Consider the following 14486-nt stretch of genomic DNA (forward strand, 5'->3'; position numbering starts at 1 on the left):
CTTACTAGATGTGTGGGCCCAGGAGCCCATTTACTTTTCTCATATGGATTCAGCTCAGGTATCCACGTAGTTGGTCACCAAGTATGTGGTGCAGGCACTCACCTACAGTTCTAGATGGACAGGGATCTGGCTGTAGTAGGGGGTCATGCACTGAGCAAGGCAGAGGGATGACTTCTTCCCCTGAGTGTCTGGGAAAAAAGTGTGTCCCTGTCCCTTAGGTGGGTGGGTTTTGCACCCACATTATGGCACCCAATATTATTGACTGTAAGGGCTGGGAGACACCACTTATTCTTGGACCCCTGTCATGCATGGCTAGGTGGGATGGGTGGAGCAACCAGTCCTCAGGCCCCTGATGTGGGTAGGTGAGGAATCTGTTTAATGGGCAGAGCAGTGTCAAATGTCACAAATCTGCTACCCCACCTTATAGCTGAGACATTTGAAAATAGGCTTCAGATATATACCCTGTTGTACTGTGCTAATGAGAGCCTACACTGTTGAAATGGGTCCACACAGGTCTGTGCAGGGGTGAAAGACATTCAGAGTTAGTGGACCCTTTATGCCTGTGCCTAGGCGAAGTGGCTGTGTCTGCCCTGAGTTCCCAGTTTAGGGGAGCTGGGAGATTATTTTTTCCTGTTTGTTAGTTTGTCCCCTGTCCAAAGCTGAGAGCTCAGGGCATGCCACAGGTCCTACTTCTGACCCAGGGGACACATCAATTGCTGAATCAGGCCTGGGGCCTGGTTGGTGCAGAGCAGGTAAGGGGCAGGTAAGTGGGAGACAGGTTCTTCACAAAGGAAGTGTTTTTGGATCCTTGTGTTAGGTTAGACACATGTACTTATGCTGATTGAGTGTTACGTTTCACTGGCTCTGGACGCTCGATCAGACTCTCCACCGCTTGGTCTCTTCTGATGTGGAAAATATGCCCCTAGTGCCGATGCTTGTGTCACTGCACGTGCCAGTAGATCCAGACTGCAGGTTTCCCCCAGGTCAGGTCTGGCAACTCCTCACTGTTTCTGAACAGTTTCTCACTCCTCTTGCCACTCAGTCTGATTCCTCCACTTTGATATTCGGGGCTCCTAGATTTTCACATAGGATTGATTCACTTGTTTTTTCGGGTCTTTATTATGAGAGAGACCACAGGAAACATCTGACTACTCTGCCATCTTGGCCCCACCTACACTATTCTTAATTTTAAAGTGTAATTCACTAGTAGTTGACAGAGTAAAAATTGAATTTAATGTCAAAGGACCATTAAAGGGTCAGAATAAGATGTACACAACCAAAGGTTATTCAATTTAGTGTCCAAAACTGAGTTTCTGATTTTCCCACCTATCATAAACCTGATCTCCATTTAGTTAATAAAAATTCCCTTTTCCATTTGCTTAGGCCAAACATGTTGGAGTCAATTTCAGCTAATCATGTTCTCATGCACCCACTCTCCAATCCATCAGAAGATTCAGATTTTGATTTAACAGTTTCACTGTCATCACTGAGGTTCACGTTACCATCTGGCCAATTGAATGATTACCAATGCTTCTTCCTAGCTAGCACCTCCTTCTTAGCCTCCATTAAGTATTATAACAATAAAACAGTGAGAGTGTTCTTTTAAAATCAGAATTTATGTCATGTCACTCTTCATCTCAATGTCTCCTACTGACAGCCCATCTCACTCAGAGAAAAGACCTACAAGGTACTACATGACCTGCCATACCCTCTGTCTCAGTTATCTAGCACTGTTGTAACAGAAATACAAGTGGATGGCTTTAGAAATAGAAATTTATTCTTTCACAGTCTAGGAAGCTATAAGTCTGAATTCAGCTCCAGAGGAAGGTTGTTTCTCTCTGCCAGCTCTTGGGGAATGTCCTTGTTCTCAATCTTCCCCTAGTCTAGGATCTTCTCAGGGTAGGGACCCTGAGTCCAAAGGATGCGTACTGCTCCTGGAACCTCTTTCTTGGTGGTATGAAGTTCTCATCTCTCTGCTCACTTGTCTCTCCTTTTATCTGTTGTAAGATAAAAAAATGTTGCAGGCCACACCCCAAGGAAACTCCTTTTGCATGTAATCAGGGATGTGACCTGAGTAAGGGTGTTGCATCCTACCAAAGTCCTCTTCAACATAACTTAATCTTTCCTCATTAACCACAGGCTGAGTATATGATTTACAACACATAGGAAAATTACATCAAATTACAAAATTGAGGGCAACCACGCAACGCTAGGAATCATGGCCTAGCCAAGGTGACACACATTTCTGGAAGACACAATTCAATCCATGACACTCTCCTTGATTTTATATCCTATTTGCCCTTAGTCCTCTCCATTTCAGTCACACTGGCCTTTCTCCAACAGGTTTCTGCAATATGCCTTGGATACTTCTACCTCTAATATTTGTACTTTCTCCGTCTTCCCTTGTAATGTCTTTTCCTCAGATATTCACGTGCTTATCTTCATCAGTTTCTTCAGGGCTCTACTCAAAAATAGGCTCTCAAAGATATTTTCCTTGGCTAACCCGTGGAAATTTTTTTAATGCTTCATTCTTCCCTGCTTTAGTTGCTTCTTTGCACAAGAATTTTGTTTATTTTATTATTTCTATAACTCTAGTTCCTAAAATATTGCCTGGCATATATTGAGTACCCAATATATATACTCAGTAAAGGAGTCAATAAACAAATGGAGCCATGTCGCTATGTAAATAACCTGATCTAGAAAGTTCACAGACATTCTCACCATGGTCAGTAATTCTACATCTTATCTCTGAAAAAATGAATATTCTCAAACTTAGTAGTACTGCTTATATAATGACTTTATATTAATGAAATTTTAAACATAAAAGGTACTTAGTTTTATTTTGCAGCTGCATTTGACTCTCTGAAATGGATTTGACAAATCCAATAATACTTTTGAAGTGACGTAAAATGGGATTCTAATAGAAATATATTTGAATTTTTGAGTTAGTGCTTTTGAGATATAATTCTTTGTCCTTTTAACCTCTATTTGAATGGAAATAAAATTTATTTTAACGGGGGTTTTATTTTTGTTAGTTTTTAGCTTATAACAAATTGAATCTGCTCATTTTAGTGGCTCAAAAATAATTTTAATTATATATACTTATAGACAGAGAGAGAGAGAAAGGGAGAAAGAATTTACAGACAACATGTATCAATACAAAATTAATATTTGCTTCTAATTGCAGAATTATTGGCATTTTTTTACATGTCATTTACCCTGATTCTAAAAATCATAAAGAATTCTAACATACTATATCCTAAAGAGTTTTTAAGCCACGTGTTCTAGTTGAAGAAAATGCTATTTAAAGAATGTGATTAGATAGTTCAGTATGTTTGCAATATTGTAGATATCCCAATTATTAAATTTATTGAAGACATCTGGTATACACTAATTGTGCTTATTTCAGCACTGAGTGTTTTGAAGAATCAGGGTGGGTAAAACAGTAATCTAGGATTGGCGACAACGAATAAAGGATGTAGCTGTAGCTGTCACATTTGGAAACCTAATTATAAAAAAAAATAAGAGGGATGCAAAAAAGAAAACAAAGAAATTGAAAAAAATATATAAAACAAATAGCCACTTGAAAGGCCTTCAGTGACAGTGACACTTTCAAGAGAGATCCAGCTTTCAATTAGAAAGAGCTAGAAGCTAAAGAGAACACTTTACAGAAAAAGTTATAGTATCTTTCAATGATACTGGTACTGTTTTGAAGTTGGAGAAGGGTGACTATGGATGAGATTTGAGCATGTATAGAACCATACAGGTATGGGAGAAATGAGTGACACTCTGGGACTTCTTGGTTTCTTGGGGTAACTAATGTAATAGGAGTGAAAGTGATGATGGGACTGGTCCTGATTATTTCTCAGACAGATTGAAGTGGTCGTGGTAGGGAGTGTTTGCCAGTAGGGAGATGCATGTGGTACTCTGTGTTGCCCTCATCATTGATGGGTTCCTGCTGATGGTGTTTGTTGTTGTTGTGTTGGTTCCGACTCATAGTGACCCTATGCACAACAGAATGAAACACTTCCTGGTCCTGCACCATCCTTAAAATCGTTGTTATGCTTGAGCCCATCGTTGCAGTCACTGTGTCAATCTACCTTGTTGAGGGTCTCTGCTTTTCCTCTGACCCTGTACCTTGCCAAGCATGATGTCCTTCTCCAGAGACTGGTCTCTCCTGGCAACATGTCCAAAGTATATAAGACACAGTCTTGCCATCCTTGCTTCTAAGGAGCATTCTGGTTGTACTTCTTCTAAGACAGATTTGTTCATTCTTTTGGCAGTTCATGGTATATTCAATATTCTTTGCCAACACCACAATTCAAAGACAGCAATTCTTCTTCAGTCTGCTTTATTCATTGTTTAGCTTTCACATGCATATGATGCCATTGAGAGTACCATGGTCAGGCATTCCTTAGTCTTCAAGGTGACATCTTTGCTTTTCGACACTTTAAAGAAATTCTTTGCTGCAGATTTGTCCAATGCAATGCATCTTTTGATTTCTTGACTGCTGCTTCCATGGGTGTTGATTGTGGATCCAAGGAAAATGAAATCCTTGACTACTTCCATCTTTTCTCCTTTCATCGTGATGTTGCTTATTGGTCCAGTTGTGAGGATTTTTGTTTTCTTTATGCCCAGCTGCAATCCATACTGAAGGCTGTGCTCTTTGATCTTCAATAGTAAGTGCTTCAAATCCTTTTCCTCCAATCCTGATGCCCCATTCTTCTTTATATAGTCCAGCTTCTCAGATTATTTGTTCAGCATACAGAATGAATAAGTATGATGAAAGGATACAACCTGACACACAACTTTCCTTACTTTAAACCAATCAGTATACCCTTGTTCTGTCTGAATAACTGTCTCTTGATCTATGTACAGGTTTCTCATGAGCACAATTAAGTGCTCTAGGATTCCCATCCTTTGCAACGTTATCCATAATTTGTTATGATTCACACAGTCAAATGCCTTTGCATAGTCAGTAAAACATAGGTAAACATCTTTCTGGTATTTTCTGCTTTCAGCCAGGATCCATCTGACATCAGCAATGATATCCCTGGTTCTACATCCTCTTCTGAATCCGGCCTGAATTTCTGACAGTTCCCTGTCAACATACTATTGCAGCTGCTTTTGAATGATCTTCAGCAAAATTTTGCTTACATGCGATATTAATGGTAAACCCTAACGGTGTAGTGGTTAAGGGCTACAGCTGCTAACCCAAGGGTCGGCAGTTCAAATCTGACAGGCGCTCCTTGGAAACTCTACGGGGCAGTTCTACTCTGTCCTATAGGGTCACTATGAGTCGGAACTGACTCGACGGCACTGGGTTTGGTTTTTTGGTTTTAGTTCGATAATTTCTGCATTAGGTTGGATCACCTTTCTTGGGAATTGGCATAAATGTAGCTCTCTTCCAGTCGGTTGACCAGGAAGCTCTCTTCCATATTTCTTGACATAGAAGAGTAAGCACTTCCAGCACTTTATCCATTTGTTGAAACATTTCAATTGGTATTCCATCAACTCTTGGAGCCTTATTTTTCGCCAGTGCCTTCAGTGCATCGTGGACTTCTTCCTTCAGTACCGTCGATTCCTAATCATATGCTACCTCTTGAAATGGTTGTATGTCAACTAATTCTTTTTGGTATAATGACTTTGTGTATTTCTTCCATCTTCTTTTGATGCTTCCTGTGTCATTTAATATCTTTCCCACAGAATCCTTCACTATTGCACCGCGAGGCTTGAATTTTTTCTTCAGTTCTTTCAGCTTGAGAAAAGCCAAGCATGTTCTTCCCTTTTGATTTTCTATCTCCAGGTCTTTACACATATCATTATAATACTTCACTTTGTCTTCTCAATCTGCCCTTTGAAATCTTCTGTTCAGTTCTTTTGCTTCATCATTTCTTCCTTTGGCTTTAGCTACTCAACGTTCAAGAACAAGTTTCATAATCTCCTCTGACATCCATCTTGATATTTTCTTTCTTCGCTGTCTTTTCAATGACCTCTTGCTTTCTTCATGTATGATGTCTTTGATGTCGTTCCACAATTCATCTGGTCTTCAGTCGGTAGTGTTCAATGTACCAAATCTATTCTTGAGATGGTCTCTAAATTCAGGTGGGATATACTCAAGGTTGTATTTTGCCCCTTGTGGATTTGCTCTGATTTTCTTCAGTTTCAGTTGAACTTGTATATGAACAATTGATGGTCTGTTCCACAGTCAGCCCCTGGTCTTGTTCTGACTGATGATACTGAGCTTTTTCATTGTCTCTTTCCACAGATGTGGTTGATTTGATCCCTGTATGTTCCATCTAGCAAGGTCCATGTGTATGGTCACCATTTATGTTGGTGAGAAAAGGTATTTGCAATAAAGAAGTCATTGGTCTTGCAAAATTCCATCATTCGAGCTCTGGCATTGTTTCTATCACCAAGGTCGTATTTTCGAACTACTGATCCTTCTTCCTTTTTTCCAACTTTCGCTTTCTGATCACCAGTTAAGTATCACTGCACCTTGATTGCACGTTTGATCAATTTTAGACTGTAGAAGCTGACAAAAATCTTTAATTTCTTCTTCTTTGGCCTTAGTGGTTGGTCCATAAATTTGAATAATAATCATATTAACTGGTCTTCCTTTTAGGCGTATGGATATTATCCTATCACTGACAGTGTTATACTTCAGGAAAGATCTTGAAACGTTCTTTTCGATGATGAATGCAACACCATTCCTCTTCAAGTTGTCATTCCCAGCATAGTAGACTATCTGATTGTCTGATTCAAAAGAGCCAATACCAGTCCATTTCAACTCACTAATGCCTAGGATATCTATGTTTATTCTTTCCATTTCATTTTTGATAATTTCCAACTTTTCCTATATTCACACTTTGTACATTCCAGGTTTTGATTATTAATGGATGTTTGCAGCTGTTTCTTCTCATTTTGAGTCGTGCCATATCAGCAAATGAAGGTCCTGAAACTTTTACTCCATCCGCATCATTAAGATCGACTCTACTTTGAGGAGGCAGTTCTTCTACAGTCGCCTGTTGGGATCATCTTCCAGCACTATATCAGACAATGTTCCACTGCTATGCATAAGGTTTTCACTGGCTAATTCTTTTCGGAAGTAGACTGATGGGTTCTTCTTCCTAGTCTGTCTTAGTCTGGAAGCTCAGCCGAAACTGCCCTCCATGGGTGACCCTGCTGGTATCTGAATACCAATGGCATAGCTTCTAGCAACAAAGCAACATGCAAACCCCCACAGTACGACAAACTGACAGACACGTGGGGGGTGTTTGTTGTAGAGATAGAAAAATGTTTCTGGGATTATCAGGAGCTCGGGCTACACTTCTTCACCACTACCTCTGCACTGAGACACAAGGGGCAGACTTGCTACATGGATCCTTGAACATCAAATATTTCTTGAAATATACTTGTACCTTTTAAGTTGATTTTAGATATTAATTATATTTATTGGTAATATTTTAGCAGTTTAGTATTTTTTTAATTTGTTTATTTAAGAATGCTTGTACTCATTAACAAAAGACCAGCGTTTTGCCTAGAAGATTAATACAAGAGAACTTAAAATTCAAACAGCAATTGGTAGATATAGAACAAAATGACTCCAGGTATAACAATTTACTTTTTTTTTTTAATGTTATTTTTATTTATTTACTTTTTTCTTTTAGACCTTGTGCAGTATAAAGTTACTTAAAATATATTTTTAGGGCATAGCTTGATTAAACAAAATATTTGGAAAAAAATTAATGAAAGCAACTTTCATAGAAAACAAAAAAGACGAATAACGTTTATATAGTGTAGATAATAATAGAGATTGAAGTATGAGTGTGACATCCAAATTGTACTACTTATTCCTCTTGCCTCCAATTACAAGGGTCTTTCTTCACAAAAGTTGGAAGCATAAGGCTCATCATTGCTGAAAATAGGCAAGCGCAAGAGTTCAAGATGGGTTCTTTCTACCTTTTCTAGACAAAACCAACTCCTTTGAACATACACAATTTAAAAGAATTTTTTAGTATCTCACCAATGAAATTAATTTTTCCTCATCTTTCAACCATAGAGAGAAATAAAAAGGTAGAAAGATAAAACAAAAATGCTTAGAATTGTACTACATTCCTTTTGGGAAAAGAAGTACAAGTCTCCTGCTCTCTAGAGAAAAAGATCTACACATACGAGAATTGAGATCCATCCACACCAAAGTTTAATAGTCTTTAGAAAAAGGATGAAATATGTAGATAAAATTTCAGATGAATCCAAATGACAACAGCTTGTACTTCTAATAATTTAAAGAAGCAGTCTGGAAAAATCCAGTTGCTGTCTCAAAGTCTCTGAAAACATTAATGCTAATGGCAGAATGGCATTTTTGCTTTACTGCGTTAAAATTTCAATCCAGTTGTGTTCCCCTGATGCAATATTGCCTATAGCTGGTGGAATGCAACAATTAATATAATTAATAACTAACATTAAGTAAGTGTTTTCTATGTGCAGGCACTTTACATGGATAATCTAATTTAATTTAATCACCATATCAACTCAATTTGATTAGGTTTGTGGAGTGAGCAAGTAGAAGAGCTGTTGTACCATCCCAGGGACTCTTATTCCACAAGCTGTTTCACACTTCTGTTTCCCAGCATTAGATCATCAGATTCAGAAGGAGGACAGTGTGTTTGTCAAATGAGGACAGTAGTGTGGACAGTGTGGGTGCTGATGCAAATTGTGTCTGCTTCTCATTTTATAAGCTTGTCCTACTTTATAAACTTTATTAAGTTTGAAAGTAGGTTAAATTATTTGATCATAGTCTTTTGTGGAATATTTCAGCTACATAAACATGCCCTCATGCATAAAATGAAACTGACTCAATGTGATTTTGTCCAAGATTTGTTCCTGAAATCACGCTGTGTGGTTTTGATAGCAGAAAAATGATTGAACTAATTTGAAACCTGATAATGGTTGAAATGCACATTTGAAATTCTCTGTAATCCTTGGGTCAAGCATAGTGCTCACAATTAAATAAAAGTGCCTTTCATAACTTAAAAATCGTTGAAGGACTGCATATCATATGACAATCTCAATGTGCTTTTAAGAAAACATTGAGAGGCCCCTGGAGACACAAAAGACACCACACTGAGGGATTCCTGGATCAGACAGATTATCATTAGGTTTGGCAGGGTCTGCACAGCAGGGCAGTCTGTTTCAAAGCACAACCAAGTAGAATTGAATTGAGTGTAATCCTTGGACTTCATATATTCCAGATCAGCTATTACTATTTTAATAGCCTGTTGGATAAAAGGTTTTAAAAAGTTACTTCCTCTGGTTAGCTCATTAAAAAATATCTCTCATGCATTAACTTTCTAAGGGGCAAGAAGCCTGAATGTACATTGAATGGGAAGGGAGGGAAATTCAAGTGTGCCATCTTTTGAATAACTATTTGAAGTCTATTTTGGGCTGTATTTTGTAGTTTGATGTGTATATCAGTTCAGTTTGTATGTGTGTGTTTCAAGAAAAAAGGGTCAGCCAACATGACAAAGAGCAAATGGACAGAAAACTTTAAGTTTCTACACACTATACAACCTACTCAAAAGGTTTTCTTATTTGCTTTTCTCAGGCGTTTTTTCTCCCCATATATTTTTTCTCTTCCTTCCTTCAAAAATATATGTAATTGAGAAAATTATATATGACCAACTCTACTCAATATTTCAGGGAAATGCCTAGAATGAAGAAGACAGGCATAGTTTCTATCTTCATGAATCTTAAAAGTTTTTGAGATTCAAAGTATGAGAAACGGGCGCATAAGTCAGAAGAGCAAGAACAAGTGAAAGTGGAGAAGTAGGATGGTAAATAAGTTGTGATAATAATAATACAGTGTACTTCCTGAATTGATATAATGTGATTAATCAGAAATAACTTTTGAGAGAGAGAATCGGGGAAGGCTATCAAGGAAATTAAGAATAAGCTTATGTCATAAAGTTTGCTGAGTAGACAATGGAGAAATAATGATTATTTTTCAACACAGTATTAAAATACCAAAGAAATTTTGAGGAAAAATGAGAAACCTACATGATGAACAAAAAGAAAGAAAGGTTAGAAAGGACAGTTAGAACACTTTGGGATTACATGATGACCAGCTCCAGTAGATGCTGATAACAGTGAACAGAGAAAGAAAATGAAGCAATGAAAAAGAGGAAGAAAAATAACATTTCGTTGTGTTCTAAAAAATGTTTTTATTATCCTCATACTACATTTTATTAGAAATACTGTTCCTGACATTTAAAGTATTAGTAAATTTTCTGAGAGAGGATAAAAAGTTTTCTAAAAAAGCAGGGATTTAAAACTAGGTTTATCTGAATTTAACTTTCATGAGTAAGAATTTAACTTTCATGAGTAGGGATGGCAAATAAGTAGGTGAAACAATGCTCAAACTAGTTATCATTAGGAAATGCAAATTAAAACCACAAAGGGATACTGTCACTCATTAGAATAACCAAATAAAAAACCCAAAACAGTACACATGCGCATTACTGGGAAAATTTTGAAGCATCTGCAACTCTTGTACAATGCTGAAACACTCACTTTGCAAAACGATTTGGCAGTTTCTTATAAAGTTAAGCATACTCAACATAATGACCCATAAACTCAATACTTCTAGGTATTTTGTTCTTGTTAGGTGCCCTCAAGACAGTTCTGACTCAGCGACCCTATATACAACAGAATTAAATACCACCAGGTCTGGCGCAATCCTCACTATCTTCGCTATGCTCTAGCCCATTGCTGTAGCGACTGTGTCAATCCATTTCATTGAGGGACTCCCTATTTTTCACTGACCCTCCACCCTACCAATCATGATGTCCTTCTCCAGAAACTAGTCCCTCCTGATACCATGTCCAAAGTATGTGAGACAAAGTCTCACCATCCTTACTCCTTATGAGCATTCTGATTGTACTTCTTCCAAGACAGATTCGTTCATTCTTTTGGCAGTCCGTGGTATATTCAATATTCTTCGTCAATGCCTGAATTTAAAGGTTTTAATTCTGCTGTGCGGTCCCTTATTAATTGTCCAACTTTTACATGCATATGAGGTGATTAAAACATATCATGGCTTGAGTAAGTTGTACCATAGTCCTCAAGGTGACATCTTTGTTTTTCAACTCTTTATAGAGAAAGAGGTCTTTTGCAGCAGATTTGCCCAATGTAATACATTGTTTGATTTCTTGACTGCTGCTTCCGTGGGTGTTGATTATGAATCCAAGCAAAATGAAATCCTTGACAGCTTCAATATTTTCTCCATTTATCATGATGTTACTTATTGGTCTAGTTGTGAGGATTTTTGTTTTCTTTATGTTAAGGAGCAATTCATACTGAAGGCTGTATGTAGACTTTGATATGCATCAGTAAGTGCTTCAAGTTCCCTTTACTTTCAGCAAGCAATGTTGTGTCATCTGCATATCGTAGGTTGTTAATGAGCCTTTCTCCAATCCTGGTGCCAAATTCTTCAGATAGACCAACTTCTTGGATTATTTGCTCAAAGTACAGATCGAATAAATACGGTGAAAGGATACAACCCTGATGCACACCTTTCCTGACTTTGAACCATGCAGTATTCCCTTGTTCTGTTCGAAGGACTGCCTCCTGATCTATGTACAAGTTCCTCATGAATACAATTAAGTGTTCTGGAATCACATTCTTTGTAGTGTTATCCATAATTTGTTATGATCCATAGCGTTGAATACTTTCATGTAATCAGTAAAACACACAATAAATCTTTTAAATACAACTTCTAATATTTACAATAATCAGCAAAGAAACATGAATTCAATTTAACAATTTTTTTCCCTCCTAATGACTTTTACTACGTGTTACCAACTTATTATCTCTGTTTTCTTAACGAAGTAAACGAAAATCATAGCTAGTGCCTTTCTTTTGAAATTTACAACTGTTTTTGATTTCTATAGTAATTTTACCATTACTATTGTCATAAACCAAAAACCAAACCCATTGCCTTTGAGTCGATTCTGACTCATAGTGACCCTATAGTACAGAATAGGGTGTCCAAGGAGAGGCTGGTGGATTCAAACTGTTGATATTTTTGTTAGGAGCTAAACTCTTAACCACTGAGCCACTAGGACTCCACCCTTATCATAATTTTTTTTCCTCTAAATTATTTTTTTTCCCTTTTCCTGTCCTCTTAATAGAATTCTGATGTTTGCCCCCTCAGTAGTCAATAAAACACAGGTAAACATTTTTTTCTGGTATTCTTTGCTCTCAGCCAAGGCCTGTCATCTGAAAACAGTAACACTATTCCTTGTTTCATGTACTCTTCTAAATCTGGCTTGAATTTCTGGGAGATTCCTTTCCATGTACTGCTGAAACAGGTTTTGTTCATTCATGTGATACATGTATGATCTATATATATACATACATTTTTGTGATGTATTTTGTGATATAAGCCCCAGATAAATGTTTACTGTTAATTTATAAGCATCCTTATTGTGTATTCAGAGTTGATCTTCCAATATCATACTTTGGTCGAATGCTCCATGCTATCATTCTCTGAGACTAATGATAGAAGGGACTGGGTAGTAAGTGATGGTGGAAATGTCGAGGTCTCAGCAGAATGTGAGGGTCTTCATTCTCCTATCTTGAATCGCTGTTGTTAGGTGCCCTAAGTCAACTCATAGTGACCCCATATGACAGAGATGAACTGTCCCATAGGGTTTTCCAGGTTGTAATTTTTACAGGAGCAGATCACCAGACCTTTCTCAGGGGAGATACTGGGTGGATTCAAACCACCAACATTTCAGTTAGCAGCCAAGCACATTGCATCACCAGGGCTCCTTTCTTCAGTAGCCAGCATTTTCTAATAACTTTGTTTCTGAGTACGGACTCCTTCTGGTTTAATACCTCCTGTTCTTCTGAGAGAATGAAATGAGAATCAGGAGGTGAAAGTGGAGGGGAGGGTAGGAACCTAAGGATCCTACAGCTTTATATACAGGCTTTAAATCTAACCTCCTATTTTCATCCCCACTCACATCACTTTCACATCAATTCCTGAAACTTTTTGAAGTTCTGAGATGTGAACTTGCCTTTTTTAAAGCTCTTTCATTGCCCGCTTAAGTTGGCCTGCTAAACCTCTTGTTATTTCTGTCTCTGTTTTCTTCGTGAGTTTATGCTTTTTTCTTCCTTTGCTATTTTTTAAGTGAGGCTTTAGGAGGGATTACGAAAAACCCACTGCCATCAAGTCAATTCTGACTCATAGCAACACTATAGGACAGAATAGAATTGCCCTATAGAGTTTCCAAGGAGTGCCTGGTGGATTCGCACTGCCGACCTCTTCATTAGCAGCCATAACACTTAGCCACTGTGCCATCAGGGTTTCCTTAGGAGGGACTAGGGATTAGTTTTTTTTATGGTGAAGATTCCACTAGGTATTTGATACATTTTGGGCATCAAACTAGATGATGAATAACAATAGTAATAATAATGATCAGGGTTTTTATATTTGACTGAATAGAGGTATCCAAAGAGATATTTTTGTTTTTTAATATGTATTTTATTAGACAGTTCATATAATCTAAGAGTAGGTAGGTTCCATATAAAGTAAGAGGTGTTTAGATTAATTTTTTTTTTTTAATTCTAAAATCTTATTCTAAATAATATGTAGTCGGGATTAATGTAGTTCTTCTCTAGGTCTTATGTTGCTGTTAGTTGCCCTTGAGCTAGTTCTGACTCATGACAACCTTGTGTATAACTGCGATTGTTAAGATTGTGTGTCAACTTGGCTGGGCCATTATTCTTAGTGTTTGGAGAGTTGTATAATCTTGTGATCACTTCTCTGTTGAAATCTGATATGTGATTACCCACCCCCCATGGAATCTGCTGAGTGGTACCAGTGAGGAGGGGCCTGTGGTGGCTCATCACCCCTTCAGCCTTCTTCTTTCTGCTCTCCACTGCCTACTTCCTCCCTGCTAGCCTAGCCAACGTTTTTGGCTTGTTCTTGATCCAGCAACTGCCTCTTATCTGACCTCTGGTTCTTGGGACTTCAGTTAGGAGCTTTTCTGTTGATCTCGGGATTCATGGATCTTCATAGCCTGTGAGCAAATGTTCACCAGACCCTGTAGCTATGTGAATCAGGAGAACTCTTGTGGTCTTGCCTGCCGACCTTGGGATTCCTTGACCTTCACAGCTTGTGAGAGGCAGCCTTGCTCTTTGACCTGCCAATCTTGGGTTCACCAGCTTCTGTGGCTCTGTGAATTGAGAGAGGCCTCTATCCTGATCCACGGACTTGGGATATCACAATGCCTACAATCGCATGAGCCATTTCCTTGATACATATCTATCTCTATATATATTTGTACACTTTACTGGTTTTGCTTCTCTAGAGAACCCAGCCAAAGACACTAACAGAACAAAATGTTGCCCAAGCCAAAAGCCAAACCCAGTGCTGTTGAGTCGATTCTGACTCATAGTGACCCTGTAGGACAGAGTAG

The sequence above is a fragment of the Loxodonta africana genome, chromosome 25 (assembly GCF_030014295.1).
Source record: "Loxodonta africana isolate mLoxAfr1 chromosome 25, mLoxAfr1.hap2, whole genome shotgun sequence".
In the NCBI taxonomy this organism is placed as follows: Eukaryota; Metazoa; Chordata; class Mammalia; order Proboscidea; family Elephantidae; genus Loxodonta; species Loxodonta africana.